This window comes from Pan troglodytes, chromosome X, assembly GCF_028858775.2.
Source record: "Pan troglodytes isolate AG18354 chromosome X, NHGRI_mPanTro3-v2.0_pri, whole genome shotgun sequence".
NCBI classification, from domain to species: Eukaryota; Metazoa; Chordata; class Mammalia; order Primates; family Hominidae; genus Pan; species Pan troglodytes.
This window is the reverse complement of record NC_072421.2, coordinates 72,217,306-72,231,921: the sequence shown is the minus strand read 5'-3', so window position 1 is coordinate 72,231,921 and position 14,616 is coordinate 72,217,306. Positions and strand designations below refer to the sequence as shown.

General features: G+C 37.5%; 1 pseudogene; it reads left to right on the top strand.

Moving 5' to 3' along the window:
• Nucleotides 1–6,165: 6,165 nt before the first annotated feature.
• Nucleotides 6,166–8,790, top strand: LOC740249 (52 kDa repressor of the inhibitor of the protein kinase-like; annotated as a pseudogene).
• The last annotated feature ends 5,826 nt before the right edge of the window (nucleotides 8,791–14,616 follow it).

Sequence of the window (14,616 nt, the reverse complement as noted above, 5' to 3'; positions counted from 1 at the left end):
GGGATGGGAGAGACATAGTGTCTACAATTGATGACTGCCTTTCTTACCTTCTTCTGGGCCTCTTTCAGTGATATGAAGTTAAAACCAGGTACTGTGATCACTCACCTGATGATTGATTCTTATGTAGGGGCTTTTATTTTGTGGATAGTTGTTCAATTTGGTGTTTCTGTGGGGAGGACAATCAATGGAGGCTTCTGTTTAACCATCTTGCTCCTCCTCCTCCTCCTCCTCCTTCTTTTTTGAGATGGAGTTTCACTCTTGTTGCCAGACTGGAGTGCAGTGGCATGATCTCGGCTCACTGCAACCTCTGACTCCCAGGTTCAAGTGATTCTCCTGCCTCAGACTGCCGAGTAGCTGGGATTACAGGTGCACATGACCACATCCAGCAAATTTTTGTATTTTTAGTAGAGATGGGGTTTCACCATGTTGGCCAGGCTGGTCTTGAACTCCTGACCTCAAGTGATCCACTCGCCTCAGCCTCCCAAAGTGTTGGGATTACAGGCATGAGCCACTGTGCCCAGCCGCTCTGCCTCCTTCTTACTGGGCATGTGTTTGTTGGGAGGTTTTTGATTTCTGATTCAATCTTCTTACTAGTTATCGATATGTTAATATTTTCTATTCATGATTCAATCTTGGTAGGTTGTGTGTTTCTATGAATTTATCTATTTCTAGTTTGTTCAATTTGTCAGCATACAACTGCTCATAGTATTTTTTTCTAACTGTCATTTAAATTTCTTTGGCATCAGTTGTAATGTTCCATTTTTTCATTTCTGATTTTAATTATTTGAATCTTCTCTTTTTTCTTAGTTAATATAGCTAAAAGTTTTTTCTTTCTTTCTTTCTTTTTTTATTGGTACAGACAGAGTCTTGCTATGTTGTCCAGGCTAGTCTCAAACTCCTGGCCTCAAGCAATCCTCCCACCTCGGCCTCCCAAAGTGCTGGGATTACAGGTGTGTGCCACCATGACTGGCCTAAGGATTTGTCAATTTTGTTGCTCTTGTTAAAACATCTCTTAGTTTCATTGATGCATTCTATTATCTATTCCCTTCATCTCTGATTAATCTTTATTATTCCCTTCCTTCTGCTAGCTTTGTATTTAGTTTGTTATTGTTTTTCTGGTTCCCTGAAGTATAAAGTAAGGTTGTTGATTTGAGATGTTTCTTTTTATAATGTATGTGTTTACACATATAAACTTCACACTTAGTTTTTGCTGCATCCCATAAGTTTTGATGTGTAATAGTCTCATGTTCGTTTGTCTCAAGGTATTTTCTAATTTCCCTCATGACATCCTCTCTGGCCCATTGACTGTATACAAATATGTTATTATTTATTAAAATATATTTTAAGCCTTTTTAAAAGGAATGTGTTATTTAAATTCCACATATTTGTGGATCTTCCAGTTTTCATTCTGCTATTCATTTCTAGTTTTATTTCATTGTGACTGGAAGAGATATTTTGTATAATTTCAATATTTTTGAATTTGTTAAGATTTGTTTTGTGGTCTAACATGTGGTCTTTCCTAGAGAATATTCCATGTTCATGTTCTGTTCTTTTTGGGTGGACTGTTCTATATGTCTGTTAGGTCCAATAGGTCTACAGTTTTGTTCAGGTCCTTTATTTTCTTATTGACTTTCTGTCTAGTTGTTCTATCCGTTCATTATTAAAAATAGGGTATTAAAGTCTCCTATTACTATTACTATTTTGCTGTCTATTTTTCATATTTTTTGCTGTCTCTTTTCTCACTTAATTCTGTCAAAGTTTATATATTTAGGAGCTCTGATGTTTGTTGCATGAATATTTATAATATTTTTTGGTGAATTGTCTCTTTTATTGTTATATAATGTCCTTATTTGTCTCTTATAACAATTTTTGACTTAAAGCTTATTTTGTCTGATATTAGTACAGTCATCCTGCTCTGTTTGGTTACCATTTTTATGTAGTATCTTTTTCCACCCTTTCACTTTAAGTCTATGCATGTCCTTAGATCTAAGGTGAGTCTCTTATAGATAGCAAACAGGTGGATCCTGATTTTTTATCCATTCAGCCAACCTATGTATTTTGGGGAGTTTAATCCACTTTCATTTAAAGTGATTACTGATAGTGAAGTACTTCTTACTGCCATTTTGTTGTTTTCTGTATGTTTTGTCCCTTTTCCCTCCTTTCTTTTCTTACTGCTTTCCTTCATTTTCATTGTTTTTTTCTTATAGTGACATGCTTTGATTTCCTTCTCATTTCCTTTTGTGTATATTCTATTGGTATTTTCTTTTTCTGATTACCATTGCAACTACATAAAATGTTTTAAAGTTATAACATTCTATTTCAAGCTGACAACAACTTAAGTTGAACAACAAAAACTTTACTCCTTTACAGCATCACTCCCCCACTTTATATTATTGATGTCACAAATAACATTTTTTAAAGATATGGGCTCTCCCTCTGTCACCCTGGCTGGGAGTACAGGTGTGCATCACCATGCTTAGCTAATGCTTTTTAACTGAATTTGCTTCATAGACATGGGGTCTCACTATGTTGCCCAGGCTGGTCTCAAGCTTCTGGCCTCAAGCAGTTCTCCAGCCTTGGCTTCCTAAAGTGCTGAAATTACATGCGTGAGCCACCATGCCTGGCCATGTTTACTGTATGTCTTATTATGGGCTGAATTGTGTTTCCTCAACATTTATATGTTGAAAGCCTAACCCCCAGTACCTCAGATGATGACTGTATTTGCAATAGGGCCTTTGAGGTAAATAAGTAAAAATGAGGCTATTATGGTGGGCTCTAATCGAATCTGACTGATGTCCATATTAGACTAAGACACACTGAGAGACACCAGGATGTGCATGCATAGAGAAAAGACCATGTGAGGATGCAATGGGAAGGAAGCCATCTGCAAGACAAGAAGAGAGGACTTAGGAGAAACTAAACCTGCTAACACCTTGATATTGAACTTCTAGTCTCCATAAGTGTGAGGAAACACAATTCTGTTGTTTAAACCACCCTTTATGTTATATTTTGTTATGGCAGCCCTAGTATACTAATATGTGTCTTTTATATATATAGTATTTTATATATACATATATATTTATATGCCCTAGCATACTAATATATTATCTTTTTTGTTTCTCACTTCCTCCATTAGTGCTTCCTTTTGTGATTAATTGATTTTTTTTTGTTAGTGTACCATTTGAATCCCTCTTTGTTTCTTTTTCTGTATATTTTCAGTTTTTCCCTTGGTGATTACCCTGGGGATTACAATTACTATCTTATCTTTGTAACACTCAACTTTGAATTAATACTTAGTTTCAATAGTACTAGAAAACTCTGGCCCCTTACAGCTCTGTCCCTCTTTTATGTTGTTATTGTCACAAATTACACCTTTATACATTGTGTACCCGTTAGCATAACTTTAAAATTATTATTTTATATCTTTGTCCTTTAAATTCTACGAAATAAAATGGTTACAAACCAAATATGCAATACTACTGGCTTTTTATACTTATTATATTAGGTAGCTAGGGCTGTCATAACAAAGTATCACGGACTGAGTGGCTTAAACAATAAAAATTTGTTTTCCAGTAGTTATAGAGAATAGAAGTCCTGGATTTAGGTGTCGACTGGGTTAGTTTCTTCAGCAGCCTCTCTCCTTGGCTTGTAGATGGCCATCTTCTCCCTGTGTCTTTGCATAGTTTTTCTTCTGTGTGTATCTGTATTCTAATCTCCTCTTCCTATAAGGATACTAGTCATGTGGGATTAGGTCCCACTCCAATGACCTTATTTTAACTTAATTACTTCTTAAATACCCTTCCTCCAAATATAGTCACATCCTGAAGTACTGGAAGCTAGGACTTTAATGCATAAATTTTGGTGGACACAATTCAGCCAATAACACTTGTGTATCTACCTTTACCATTGTTCTTTATTTCTTTGGCTATCCTTGAATTACTTTCTGTTTTCCTTTTATTTCAGTCTGGAAGACTCCCTTTAGCATTTATTTTTTAAAAATAAATCTTATTGTGTATTCAGGTTTACAACATGTTATAGAATACATGTAGATAGTAAAATAATTACTGTGGTGAAGCAAATTAACATATCTATCATCTCACATAGTTACTTTTTTGTGACAAGAACAGCTAAACTCTACTTAGTTGACAAGAATCTTTAATACAATTTTATTAACTACAGTCCTAATGTGGTATGTTGAAACTCTAGACTTGTTCATCCTACATATCTGCTACTTTGTATCCTTTGACCTACATTTTCCTGTTTCTTCCCTATCCCCACCCATGGTAACCACTGTTTCATTCTGTCTGTACTACATATTTGACTTTTAAAAAATATAGTGCACAATATAAGTAAGATTATGCTATATTTTTCTTTCTGTGTCTGGCTTATTTTACTTAGCATAATGTCCTCCAGGTCCATCCATTTTGTGGCAAATGGCAGTATCTCCTTTTTAAAGGCTGAATAATATTTCATTATATATGTGGGTGTGTATAAATAAATAAATACACACACATATCCATATATGTAAAAAACACATTTTCTTTATCCACTTGTCCATTGATGGACACTTATGTTGTATCCATATTGTGGCTATTGTGAATAATGTTTCAACAACACGAGAGTGCAGATATCTATACAAGATGGTGATTTCATCTCCTTTCAGTATATACCCAGAAGAAGGATTGGCTCTAGCATTTGTCGTAGGGCATGTCTGCTAGTGATGAATATCATCAGTTTTTCTTTATCTAGAAATGTCTTAACTTTTCCTTCATTTTTCTTCCTGAAATGTACCCTTTATTAGAAATATATTATTATCATTTCTACAAAAAAATTAGGTTCCTTGCTTTTCTAAATGGTGAGTCAAGTCCATTTTCCATCTAGTCAATTGTGTTCAGCAAAGAAATATTAAACAAGGTGAAATTCAAAGTAGATCTTGTGGCACAGTGGATAAGGACAAGACAGTTGTGCTCAAATAAATCTGGAGTTGAGTTCCAGGTCTACCAGTTATTTAGGGTGTGACCCAGAATGGCTTCTCCATTTTTCTAAAAAATAGACTTTACTTTTTAGAGCAGTTTTAGGTTCCCAGCAAAACTGAATGAAAAGTACAGGGAGATCCCATATACTCCTTCTCACACACATGCATAGCCTCCCTCACCACCAACATTCCACAACAGAAGTGGTACATGTATTTCAAATTGATGAACCAACCTTTACACACCATTATCACTCAAAGTCCACAGTTTAAATTTTCATTCTTGATTTTGTACATTCTATGGGCTTTGACAAATGTATACACTACTATAGCATCACTCAGAATGAGTGTTGAATTTTCTCAAATGCTTTTTCTACATCTATGGATATGATCATATAATTCTTCCTTTTTAGCCTGTAGATGTGATGGATTACATCAATTGATTTTCAAATGTTGAACTAGCCTTGCATACATGGAATAAATCACACATGGTCATGGTGTATAATTTTGTATGCATTATGGATATTTGCTAATATTTTGATGGGGATTTTTGCATCTACATTCATGAAATGTTGGCCTGTAGTTTTCTTTTCTTTTTTTCTTTTTTTTTTTTTTTTTTGAGAGGAAGTCTGGCTCTTGTCCCCAAGGCTGGAGTGCAATGGCACGATCTCGGCTCACTGCAACCTCTGCCTCCCGGGTTCAAGCTATTCTGCTGCCTCAGCCTCCCGACTAGCGGGGATTACAAGCGCCTGCCACCACGCCTGGCGAATTCTTGTATTTTTAATAGAGACGGGGTTTCGCCATGTTGGCCAGGCTGGTCTCGAACTCCTGACCTCGTGATTCTCCCACCTCGACCTCCCAAAGTGCTGGAATTATGGCTTGAGCCACCGCACCCGGCCAGTTTTCTTTTCTTGTAGTATCTTTATATGATTTTGGTACTAGGGTAATGGTGGCCTCATAGAATAAATTAGGAAGTGTTCCCTCTGCTTCTACCTCCTGGAAGAGACTGTAGAGAGTTTATATAAATTCTTCCTTAAATGTTTGGTATAATTCACCAGTGAACCCTAGTGCCAGCTGTTTGGGAAGGTTATTAATTATTGATTCAGTCCCCTCCCCAGCCCCGACGGGCGGGCGGACTGCCCTGAGGAGGCGGGGAGGGGGTGCTGGGCCGGCCGGCTGGCGGGCGGGCGACGATGACGAACTTCTGCGCTGCCCCCAAGTGCACGTGGAAGAGCACGCAGTCCGACCTGGCCTTCTTCAGGTTCCTGCGGAACCCGGCCAGATGCCAGAAGTGGGTGGAGAATTGTAGGAGAGCAGACTTAGAAGATAAAACACCTGATCAGCTAAATAAACATTATCGGTTATGTGCCAAAGATTTGGAGACCTCCATGATCTGTAGAACTAGTCCTTATAGGACAGTTCTTCAAGATAATGTAATACCAACAATATTTGATCTTACCAGTCATTTGAACAACCCACATAGTAGACACAGAAAACGAATAAAAGAACTGAGTGCAGACAAAATCAGGACACTGAAACAGAAAAAATTTGATGAAACTTCTGAGCAGGAACCAAAACATAAAGAAACCAACAATAGTAATTCTCAGAACCCCAGTGAAGAAGAGGGTGAAGGGCAAGATGAGGACATTTTACCTCTAACCCTTGAAGAAAAGGAAAACAAAGAATACCTAAAATCTCTATTTGAAATCTTGATTCTGATGGGAAAGCAAAACATACCTCTGGATGGACATGAGGCTGATGAAATCCCAGAAGGTCTCTTTACTCCAGATAACTTTCAGGCACTGCTGGAGTGCTGAATAAATTCTGGTGAAGAAGTTCTGAGAAAGCAGTTTGACACAACTGCAGTTAACACGTTGTTTTGTTAAAAAACACAGCAGAGGCAGATGCTAGAGATCTGTGAGAGCTGTATTCGAGAAGAAACTCACAGGGAAATGAGAGACTCACACTTCTTTTCCATTATCACTGACTATGTAGTGGACATAGCAGGGGAAGAGCACCTACCTGTGTTGGTGAGGTTTGTTGATGAGTCCCATAACCTAAGAGAGGAATTTATGGGCTTCCTGCCTTATGGGCTTCCTGCCTTATGATGTTCATACAGAAATTTTGGCTGTGAAATTTCACACTATAATAACTGAGAAGTGGGGATTCAATAATGGAGTATTGTGGCCAGGCTTACATTGTGTCTAGTTGATCTTCTTCTTCCTCTTCTTCTCCTTCTCCTTCTCCTTCTTCTTCTTCTTCTTATTCTTCTTCTTCTTCTTCCTCTTCCTCCTCCTCTTCTTCTTCTTCTTCTTTTTTTTTTTTTTTTTTTTTGAGACAGAGTCTCGCTCTATCGCCCAGGCTGGAGTGCAGTGGCGCCATGTGGGCTCACTGCAAGCTCTGCCTCCCAGGTTCGCGCCATAATCCTGCCTCAGCCTCCCCAGTAGCTGAGACTACAGGCCCCCGCCACCGCGCCCGGCTAAGTTTTTTGTATTTTTAGTAGAGACGGGGTTTTGCCGTGTTAGCCAGGATGGTCTTGATCTCCTGACCTTGTGATCCACCCGCCTCGGCCTCCCAAAGTGCTGGGATTAGAGGCGTGAGCCACCGTGTCCGGCGGATTTTCTTCCAAAATGAAAGTTGTTGCTTCTAGACCTTTAGAGAAATATCCCCAAGCTGTCTACACACTCTGCTCTTCCTGTGACTTAAATATGTGGTTGGCAAAATCAGTATCTGTTATGGGAGTATCCGTTGCATTAAGAACAATTGAGGAAGTTTGTTCTTTTTTCCATCGATCACCACAACTGCTTTTAGAACTTCACAATGTAATTTCTGTTCTTTTTCAGAACAGTAAAGAAAGGGGTAAAGAACTGAAGGAGATCTGCCATTCTCAATGAGAAATATTAGATGGAATAACTGTATAGCTGGCCGAGTATTTGTACGCTGCAGTACAGTAACAGATTTCGATTTCATTGTTACTACTGTTGTTCTTAAAAAATGTCCTATCTTTTAAAAGAACCTTTGGGAAAAATCTCCAGGGGCAAACCTCTGATGTCTTCTTTGCAGCCAGTAGCTTGACTGCAGTACTGCATTCACTCAACGAAGTGATGGAAAATATTGAAATTTATAATGAATTTTGGTTTGAGGAAGCCACAAATTTGGCAACCAAACTTGATATTCAAATGAAACTCCCTGGGAAATTCCGCAGAGCTCACCAGGGTAACCTGGAATCTTAGCTAACCTCTGAGAGTTACTATAAAGAAACCCTAAGTGTCCCAACAGTGGAGCACATTATTCAGGAACTTAAAGATATATTCTCAGAACAGCACCTCAGAGCTCTTAAATGCTTATCTCTGGTACCCTCAGTCATGGGACAACTCAAATTCAATACATCAGAGGAACACTATGCTGACACGTATAGAAGTGACTTACCCAATTTTGACATGCTCTCAGCCAAGCTTCATTGTTGGAGAATCAAATGGAAACACAGGGGGAAAGATATAGAGCTTCCATCCACCATCTATGAAGCCCTCCACCTGCCTGACATCAAGTTTTTTCCTAATGTGTATGCATTGCTGAAGGTCCTGTGTATTCTTCCTGTGATGAAGGTTGAGAATGAGCAGTATGAAAATGGACGAAAGCGTCTTAAAGCATATTTGAGGATCATTTTGACAGACCAAAGGTCGAGTATCTTGGCTTTGCTTAACATAAATTTTGATATAAAACACCACCTGGATTTAGTGGTGGACACATATATTAAACTCTATACAAGTAAGTCAGAGTTTCACACAGATAATTCCGAAACCGTGGAAAATACCTAAGAGACTCTTAAAAATAGGCTATCTTATATTTGATATTTGGAAGAAAAGCCGTACGATGTATGTAGGCCACTTAATCACTAAATATCTTTGCCTACAGAACTCCATTGAATACCTTAGCCATTGATAATCTACGTGTTTAAATGGCCCCTGTTTGAACTCTCATGCTTTGAAGACCTACCTGTTCTTCCAGAAGAGAACATTGAAAATGCCATGTTTCCTTCTGCGTGATCTCTGCACGGCACTCTGGAATTGTTTTAGTTAAGTCATTTTAGACATAGCATTTATTATCACTATGGATCTCTACTTGTTGGGTGTTATGAATTCTTTGAAGAAATATATTTTGAAGAGGTGTGAGAGGAAGGACTACATTTTATAAAATGTTATAGTGAAGCCCACAATTGACCTTTGTCTAATAGGAGTTTTAAGTATGTTAAAAATCTATATTGGACAGTTACAAGAAATTACTGGAGAAAAGCTTGTGAGCTCGCCAAACAAGGATTTCAGTGTAGATTTTGTCTTTCTTGAACTTAAAGGAACAAATGACAAAGTTTGAATGGAAGAGCCTGCCATTGTTCCACATCTCGTTATTGCTGTTTACATTCCTTTGTGGAGCCTACATCTTCATAAGCTTTTTAGCAGGTATATGTTGAACAGTTCTGTTTCATGGTTAAGACAGAATCAGAGGCCATGGATACTGACAACTGATTTGTCTGGTTTTTTTTCTGTCTTTTCCCGTGACTCTTATCTACTGCCTCATCTTGATTTATAAACAAAACCTGGAAAACCTACAAAACTAAGTGTTGTGGTTTATCTAGAAAAATATGGAAATATTGCTTTTTTGGTGAAGAAAATCAATTTTGTATAGTTTATTTCAATCTAAATAAAATGTGAATTTTGTTAAAAAATTATTGATTCAATTTCTTTAATAGAGATAGGTCTATTCAGATAGTTTATTTCTTCTGTCTGTGAGTTTTTGCAGATTGTGTTGTACAAGGAATTAGTTCATTTCATCTAGATTATCAAATTTGTGGGCATAAGTTGCTCATAATATTCCTTTTTTTTTTTTACTCTCTCCAGGCCTTTACAAAAATTACTTACATGAGATAATACTACTACTAACTATAGTAGTATCTAATTTTACTAGGACACAAAAAATCAGAAATTCAACTTTTTCTTTCTTTTTTTTAACTTTTAAGTTCAGGGGAATATGTGCAGGTTTGTTATATAGGTAAACTTTAATCATGGGGGTTTGTTGTACAGATTATTTCATCACCCAGGTATTAAGCCTAGTGCCGATTAGTTATTTTTACTGATCTTCTCCCTCCTCCCACCCTCCACCATCTGATAGACCCCAGTGTCTATTGTTCCCCTTTGTGTCCATGTGTTCTCATCATTAAGCTCTCATTTATAAGTGAGAACATGTGGTATTTGGTTTTTTGTTCCTGCATTAATTTGCTAAGGATAATGGCCTCCAGCTCCATCCATGTTTTTGCAAAGGACATGATCTCATTCTTTTTTTCGGCTGCATGGTATCCCATGGTGTATATGTACCACATTTTCTTAATCCAGGCACAAGCAATGCTCCTGCCTCAGCCTCTTGAGTAGCTGTGTGCCACCATGCCCGACTAAGTTTTGAATTTTTGTAGAGATGGGGTATTGTCATGTTGCTCAGGCTGGCCCATTGCTTGTTTTTGTCAGCTTTGTCAAAGATCAGATAGTTGCAGCTATGTGGCCTCATTTCTGGGTTCTCTATTCTGTCCCATTAGTCTATGTGTCTGTTTTTGTACCGGTACCATGCTATTTTGCTTACCATAGCCCTGTATTATAGCTTAAAGTTGGGTAGCATGATGCCTCCAGCTTTGTTCTTTTTGCTTAGGATTACCTTGGCTATTTGGTCTCTTTTTTGGTTCCATATGAATGTTTTGTTGTTGTTGTTGTTTTGAGATGGAGTTTCACTCTTGTCACCCAGGCTGTAGTGCAACGGTGCGATCTCAGCTCACTGCAACCTTCACCTCCTGGGTTCAAGCGATTCTCCTGCCTCAGCCTCCCGAGTAGCTGGGATTACAGGCACCTGCCACCACACCCAGATAATTTTTGTATTTTTAGTAGAGATGGGGTTTCACTATGTTGGCCAGGCTGGTCTCAAACTCCCGACCTCAGGTGATCTGCCCACCTCAGACTCCCAAAATGCTGGGATTACAGGCATGAGCCACCGTGCCCAACACATATGAATTTTAAAATAATTTTTCTAGTACTGTGATGAATGTCATTGGTAGTTTAATAGGAATAGCATTGAATCTATAAATTGCTTTGGGCAGTATAGCCATTTTAGCGATATTGATACTTCCTATCCATGAGCATGGAATGTTTTTCCATTTGTTTGTGTCATCTCTGATTTCTTTGAGCAGTGTTTTATCGTTCTCCTCGTAGAGATTTTTCACCTCCCTGCTTAGCTGTATTCCTAGATATTTTATTCTTTTTGTGGCAATTGTGAATGGGAATGCATTCCTGACTTGGCTCTTGGCTTGACTGTTGTTGGTGTATAGGAGTGTTAGTGATTTTTGTACATTAACTTTGTATCCTAAGAGTTTGCTGAAGTTGTTAGTCAATGTAAGGAGCTTTTGGGCCAAGACTATGGGGTTTTTTTCTAGATACAGAATCATGTTATCTACAAACAGGGATAGTGTGACTTCATCTCTTCCTATTTGGGTGCTCTTTATTTCTTTCTTTTGCCTGATTGCCCTAGCCAGGACTTCCAACACTATGTTGAATAGGAGTGGTGAGAGAGAGCATCCTTGTCTTGTGCCAGTTTTCAAGGGGAATGCTTCCAGCTTTTGCCCTTTTGGTGTGATTTTGGCTGTTGGTCTGTCATAGATGACTCTTATTTTGAGGTATGTTACTTCAATACCTAGTTTGTTCAGAGTTTTTAACATGAAAGGGTGTTGAATTTTATCAAAAGCCTTTTCTGCTCTGTATCTATTGAATCTATTGAAATAATCATGTGGTTTTTGTCTTTAGTTCTATTTATGTGATGAATCACATTTATTTATTTTATTTATTTATTTATCTGTTTATTTTTTGAGACGGAGTCTCACTTTGTCATCCAGGCTGGAGTGCAATGGTGTGATCTTGGCTCACCACAACCTCCGCCTCCCAGGTTAAAGCAATTCTCATGCCTCAGCCTCCTGAGTAGCTGGGATTACAGGTGCCCACCATCACGCCTGGTTGATTTTTTGTATTTTCAGTAGAGACGGGGTTTCACCATGTTGGCCAGGCTGGTCTCGAACTCCTGACTTCAGGTGATCTGCCCACCATAGCCTCCCAAAGAATGTTGTCTGCCTCAATGAATGTTCCATGTGAGCTTGAGAAGAATGTGTATCCTGCTGTTGTTGGATGAAGTAGTCTGTAGATGTCAATTAGACCTATTTGTTGGTGCTCTTGGTTCAACTATGTCCTTATTGATTTTTGTCCTGCTGGATCAGTCTATTACTGATCAAGGGATGTTAAAGTCTGTAACTATAATAGTAGATAATCTATTTCACCTTGCAGTTCCATCAATTTTTGCCTCACATATTTTGGTGCTCTGCTGTTAGGCATATACACATCAAGGACTATTATTTCTTCTTGGAGAATTGACCCCTTTATCACCCTTTATCATTCTGTAATGCCTCTCATTATTCCTGATAATGTCCTTTGTCCCTTGCTTTGAAGTCAGCTGTGTCTGAAATTAATGTAGATATTCCAGATTTCTTTTTATTAATTTTAGCATGATATATCTTTCTCTATTCCTTTATTTTTAATTTGTCTGTCTTTATGTTTGAGGTGGATTTCTTGTAGACAACATATAGTTGGGTCTTGTTTTTCTTTGTGCACTCTAAGTCTCATTGTTGTGATGATATTTGTTTGTTCATTTGTTTATTTATTTATTTATTTATTTAAGAGCTGGGGTCTTGTTATGTTGCCCAGGCTGGAGTGCATTTGCTGTTCACAGGTGCAATCCCAGTACTGATCGGTACAGTAGTTTTGACCTGGGTCATTTCATCCATCCTTAGGCAATCTGGTGGCCCCCTACTCCTGGGAGGTCACCATTTTGATAGCAAACTTAGTTCAGACATTCAATCACTGAGCACACTATAGCTCAGAACTCCTGGGCTCAAGGGATCCTCCTGCCTCAGCCTCCCAAGTAGCTGGGACTACAGGCACATGTTACTGCCCTGGCTGTTGCGATGATTAAAGTGACTATTGCTATATAGCTGGATTAATATTTATGATATTTGTTACTATTTTTAGTTTGTTCCCCTTGTTCTTTGTTTCTATTTTTGTCTTCCAGTATTTTTCTGCCTTTGATAGTTTTAACTGAGTATTTTATACTATTCAATTTTTGCTCCTTTCTTAGTATATCAATTATATTTCTTTTAAAAAAATTTTTAATGGTTACCCTACAGTTTACAATATACATTTACAACTAATCAAAGTCCTCATTCAAATAATACTATACCACTTCATGGGTAGTGTAAATACCTTATAAAAAGGATTCCTAATTCTTTCCCCCATCCCTTGTATCATTGTTGTCATTCGTTTCACTTATGCATAAAGAATAAATATTGTGAACATTTTTGCTATTATTGTGAACAAAGTTTTTGTTAGATCAATTAAGAATAAGAAAAAGAAAAGTTTTTATTTTAATATCACTTATTCCCTCTCTAATGTTCTTCCTTTGTTTATGTAGATCCAAATTTATAACCTATATAATTTTTGTTCTTCTGAATTTCTTTTCTTCCAAGGAAGGTTTATCAGCAACAAATTCCCTCAATTTTTGTTTTTCTGAGAAAGTCTTTATTTCTCTTTCAGTTATGAAGAATAATTTTATTGGATACAGAATTTGAGGTTGATTTTTTTTTCTCAGCACTTTAAATATTTTATCCCACTCTGTTCTTGCATGGTTTCTGAAGAAAAGTCTAAGGTAATTCTTATCCTTATTCTCCTGTGGGTAAAGATTCCTTCAAAAACATTTTTCAGTGGTTGATTTTCTGCGGTTTGAATGTTATATGCCTACATGTAGATTTTTGGGCATTTATCTGGCTTGGTATTCTCTGAGCTTCCTAGGGTGGAGTTTGGTATCTTACACTAATTTGGGGGAATGTTTAGTCACTATTGCTTCAGATATTTCTCCTGTTTCTTTCTCTCTTTCTCTTCATTTTTGTATCCTCATTATGCATATGTACACCCTTTATAATTGTCCCACAGTCCTTAGGTATTCTGTTCTGTGTTGTTTTTCATTATTTTTTTTCTCTTTGTTTTTTAGTTTGGAAAATTTCTATTACCATATCCTCAAGCTCACTGATTCCTCAGTCATGTCCAGTCTACTACTGACCCATCAAATGCATTATTCACTTCTATTACAGTATTTTTTGTTTCTAGCATTCCTTTTTTATTCATTCCTAGATTTTAATCTTTGGTTACATTACTCATCTGTTTTTGCATGTTTACTTTGTCCATTAGAGCCCTTAGCATGTTAATTATAGTTATTTAAAATTTTCATATCTGAGTCTGGTTCTGATGCTTGCACTGTTTCTTTAAACTGCAGGGATTTTTGCCTTTTAGTATGACATAATTTTTTACTGAAAGCTGGAGGTGATGTACTCTGTAAAAAAACTTGTGTGTAAATAGCCCTTGAGTGATTTGGTGGTAAGATGTGAGGGGAGGTGAATCATTCTATAGACCTATGATTAGATCTCAGTCTTTTAGTGAAATTCTTCCCATGGACTGTGACCTTTCCAAGTGCCTCTCAGGTTTTTCCTTACCTCTGCAGGTCAGAAAGGGCGA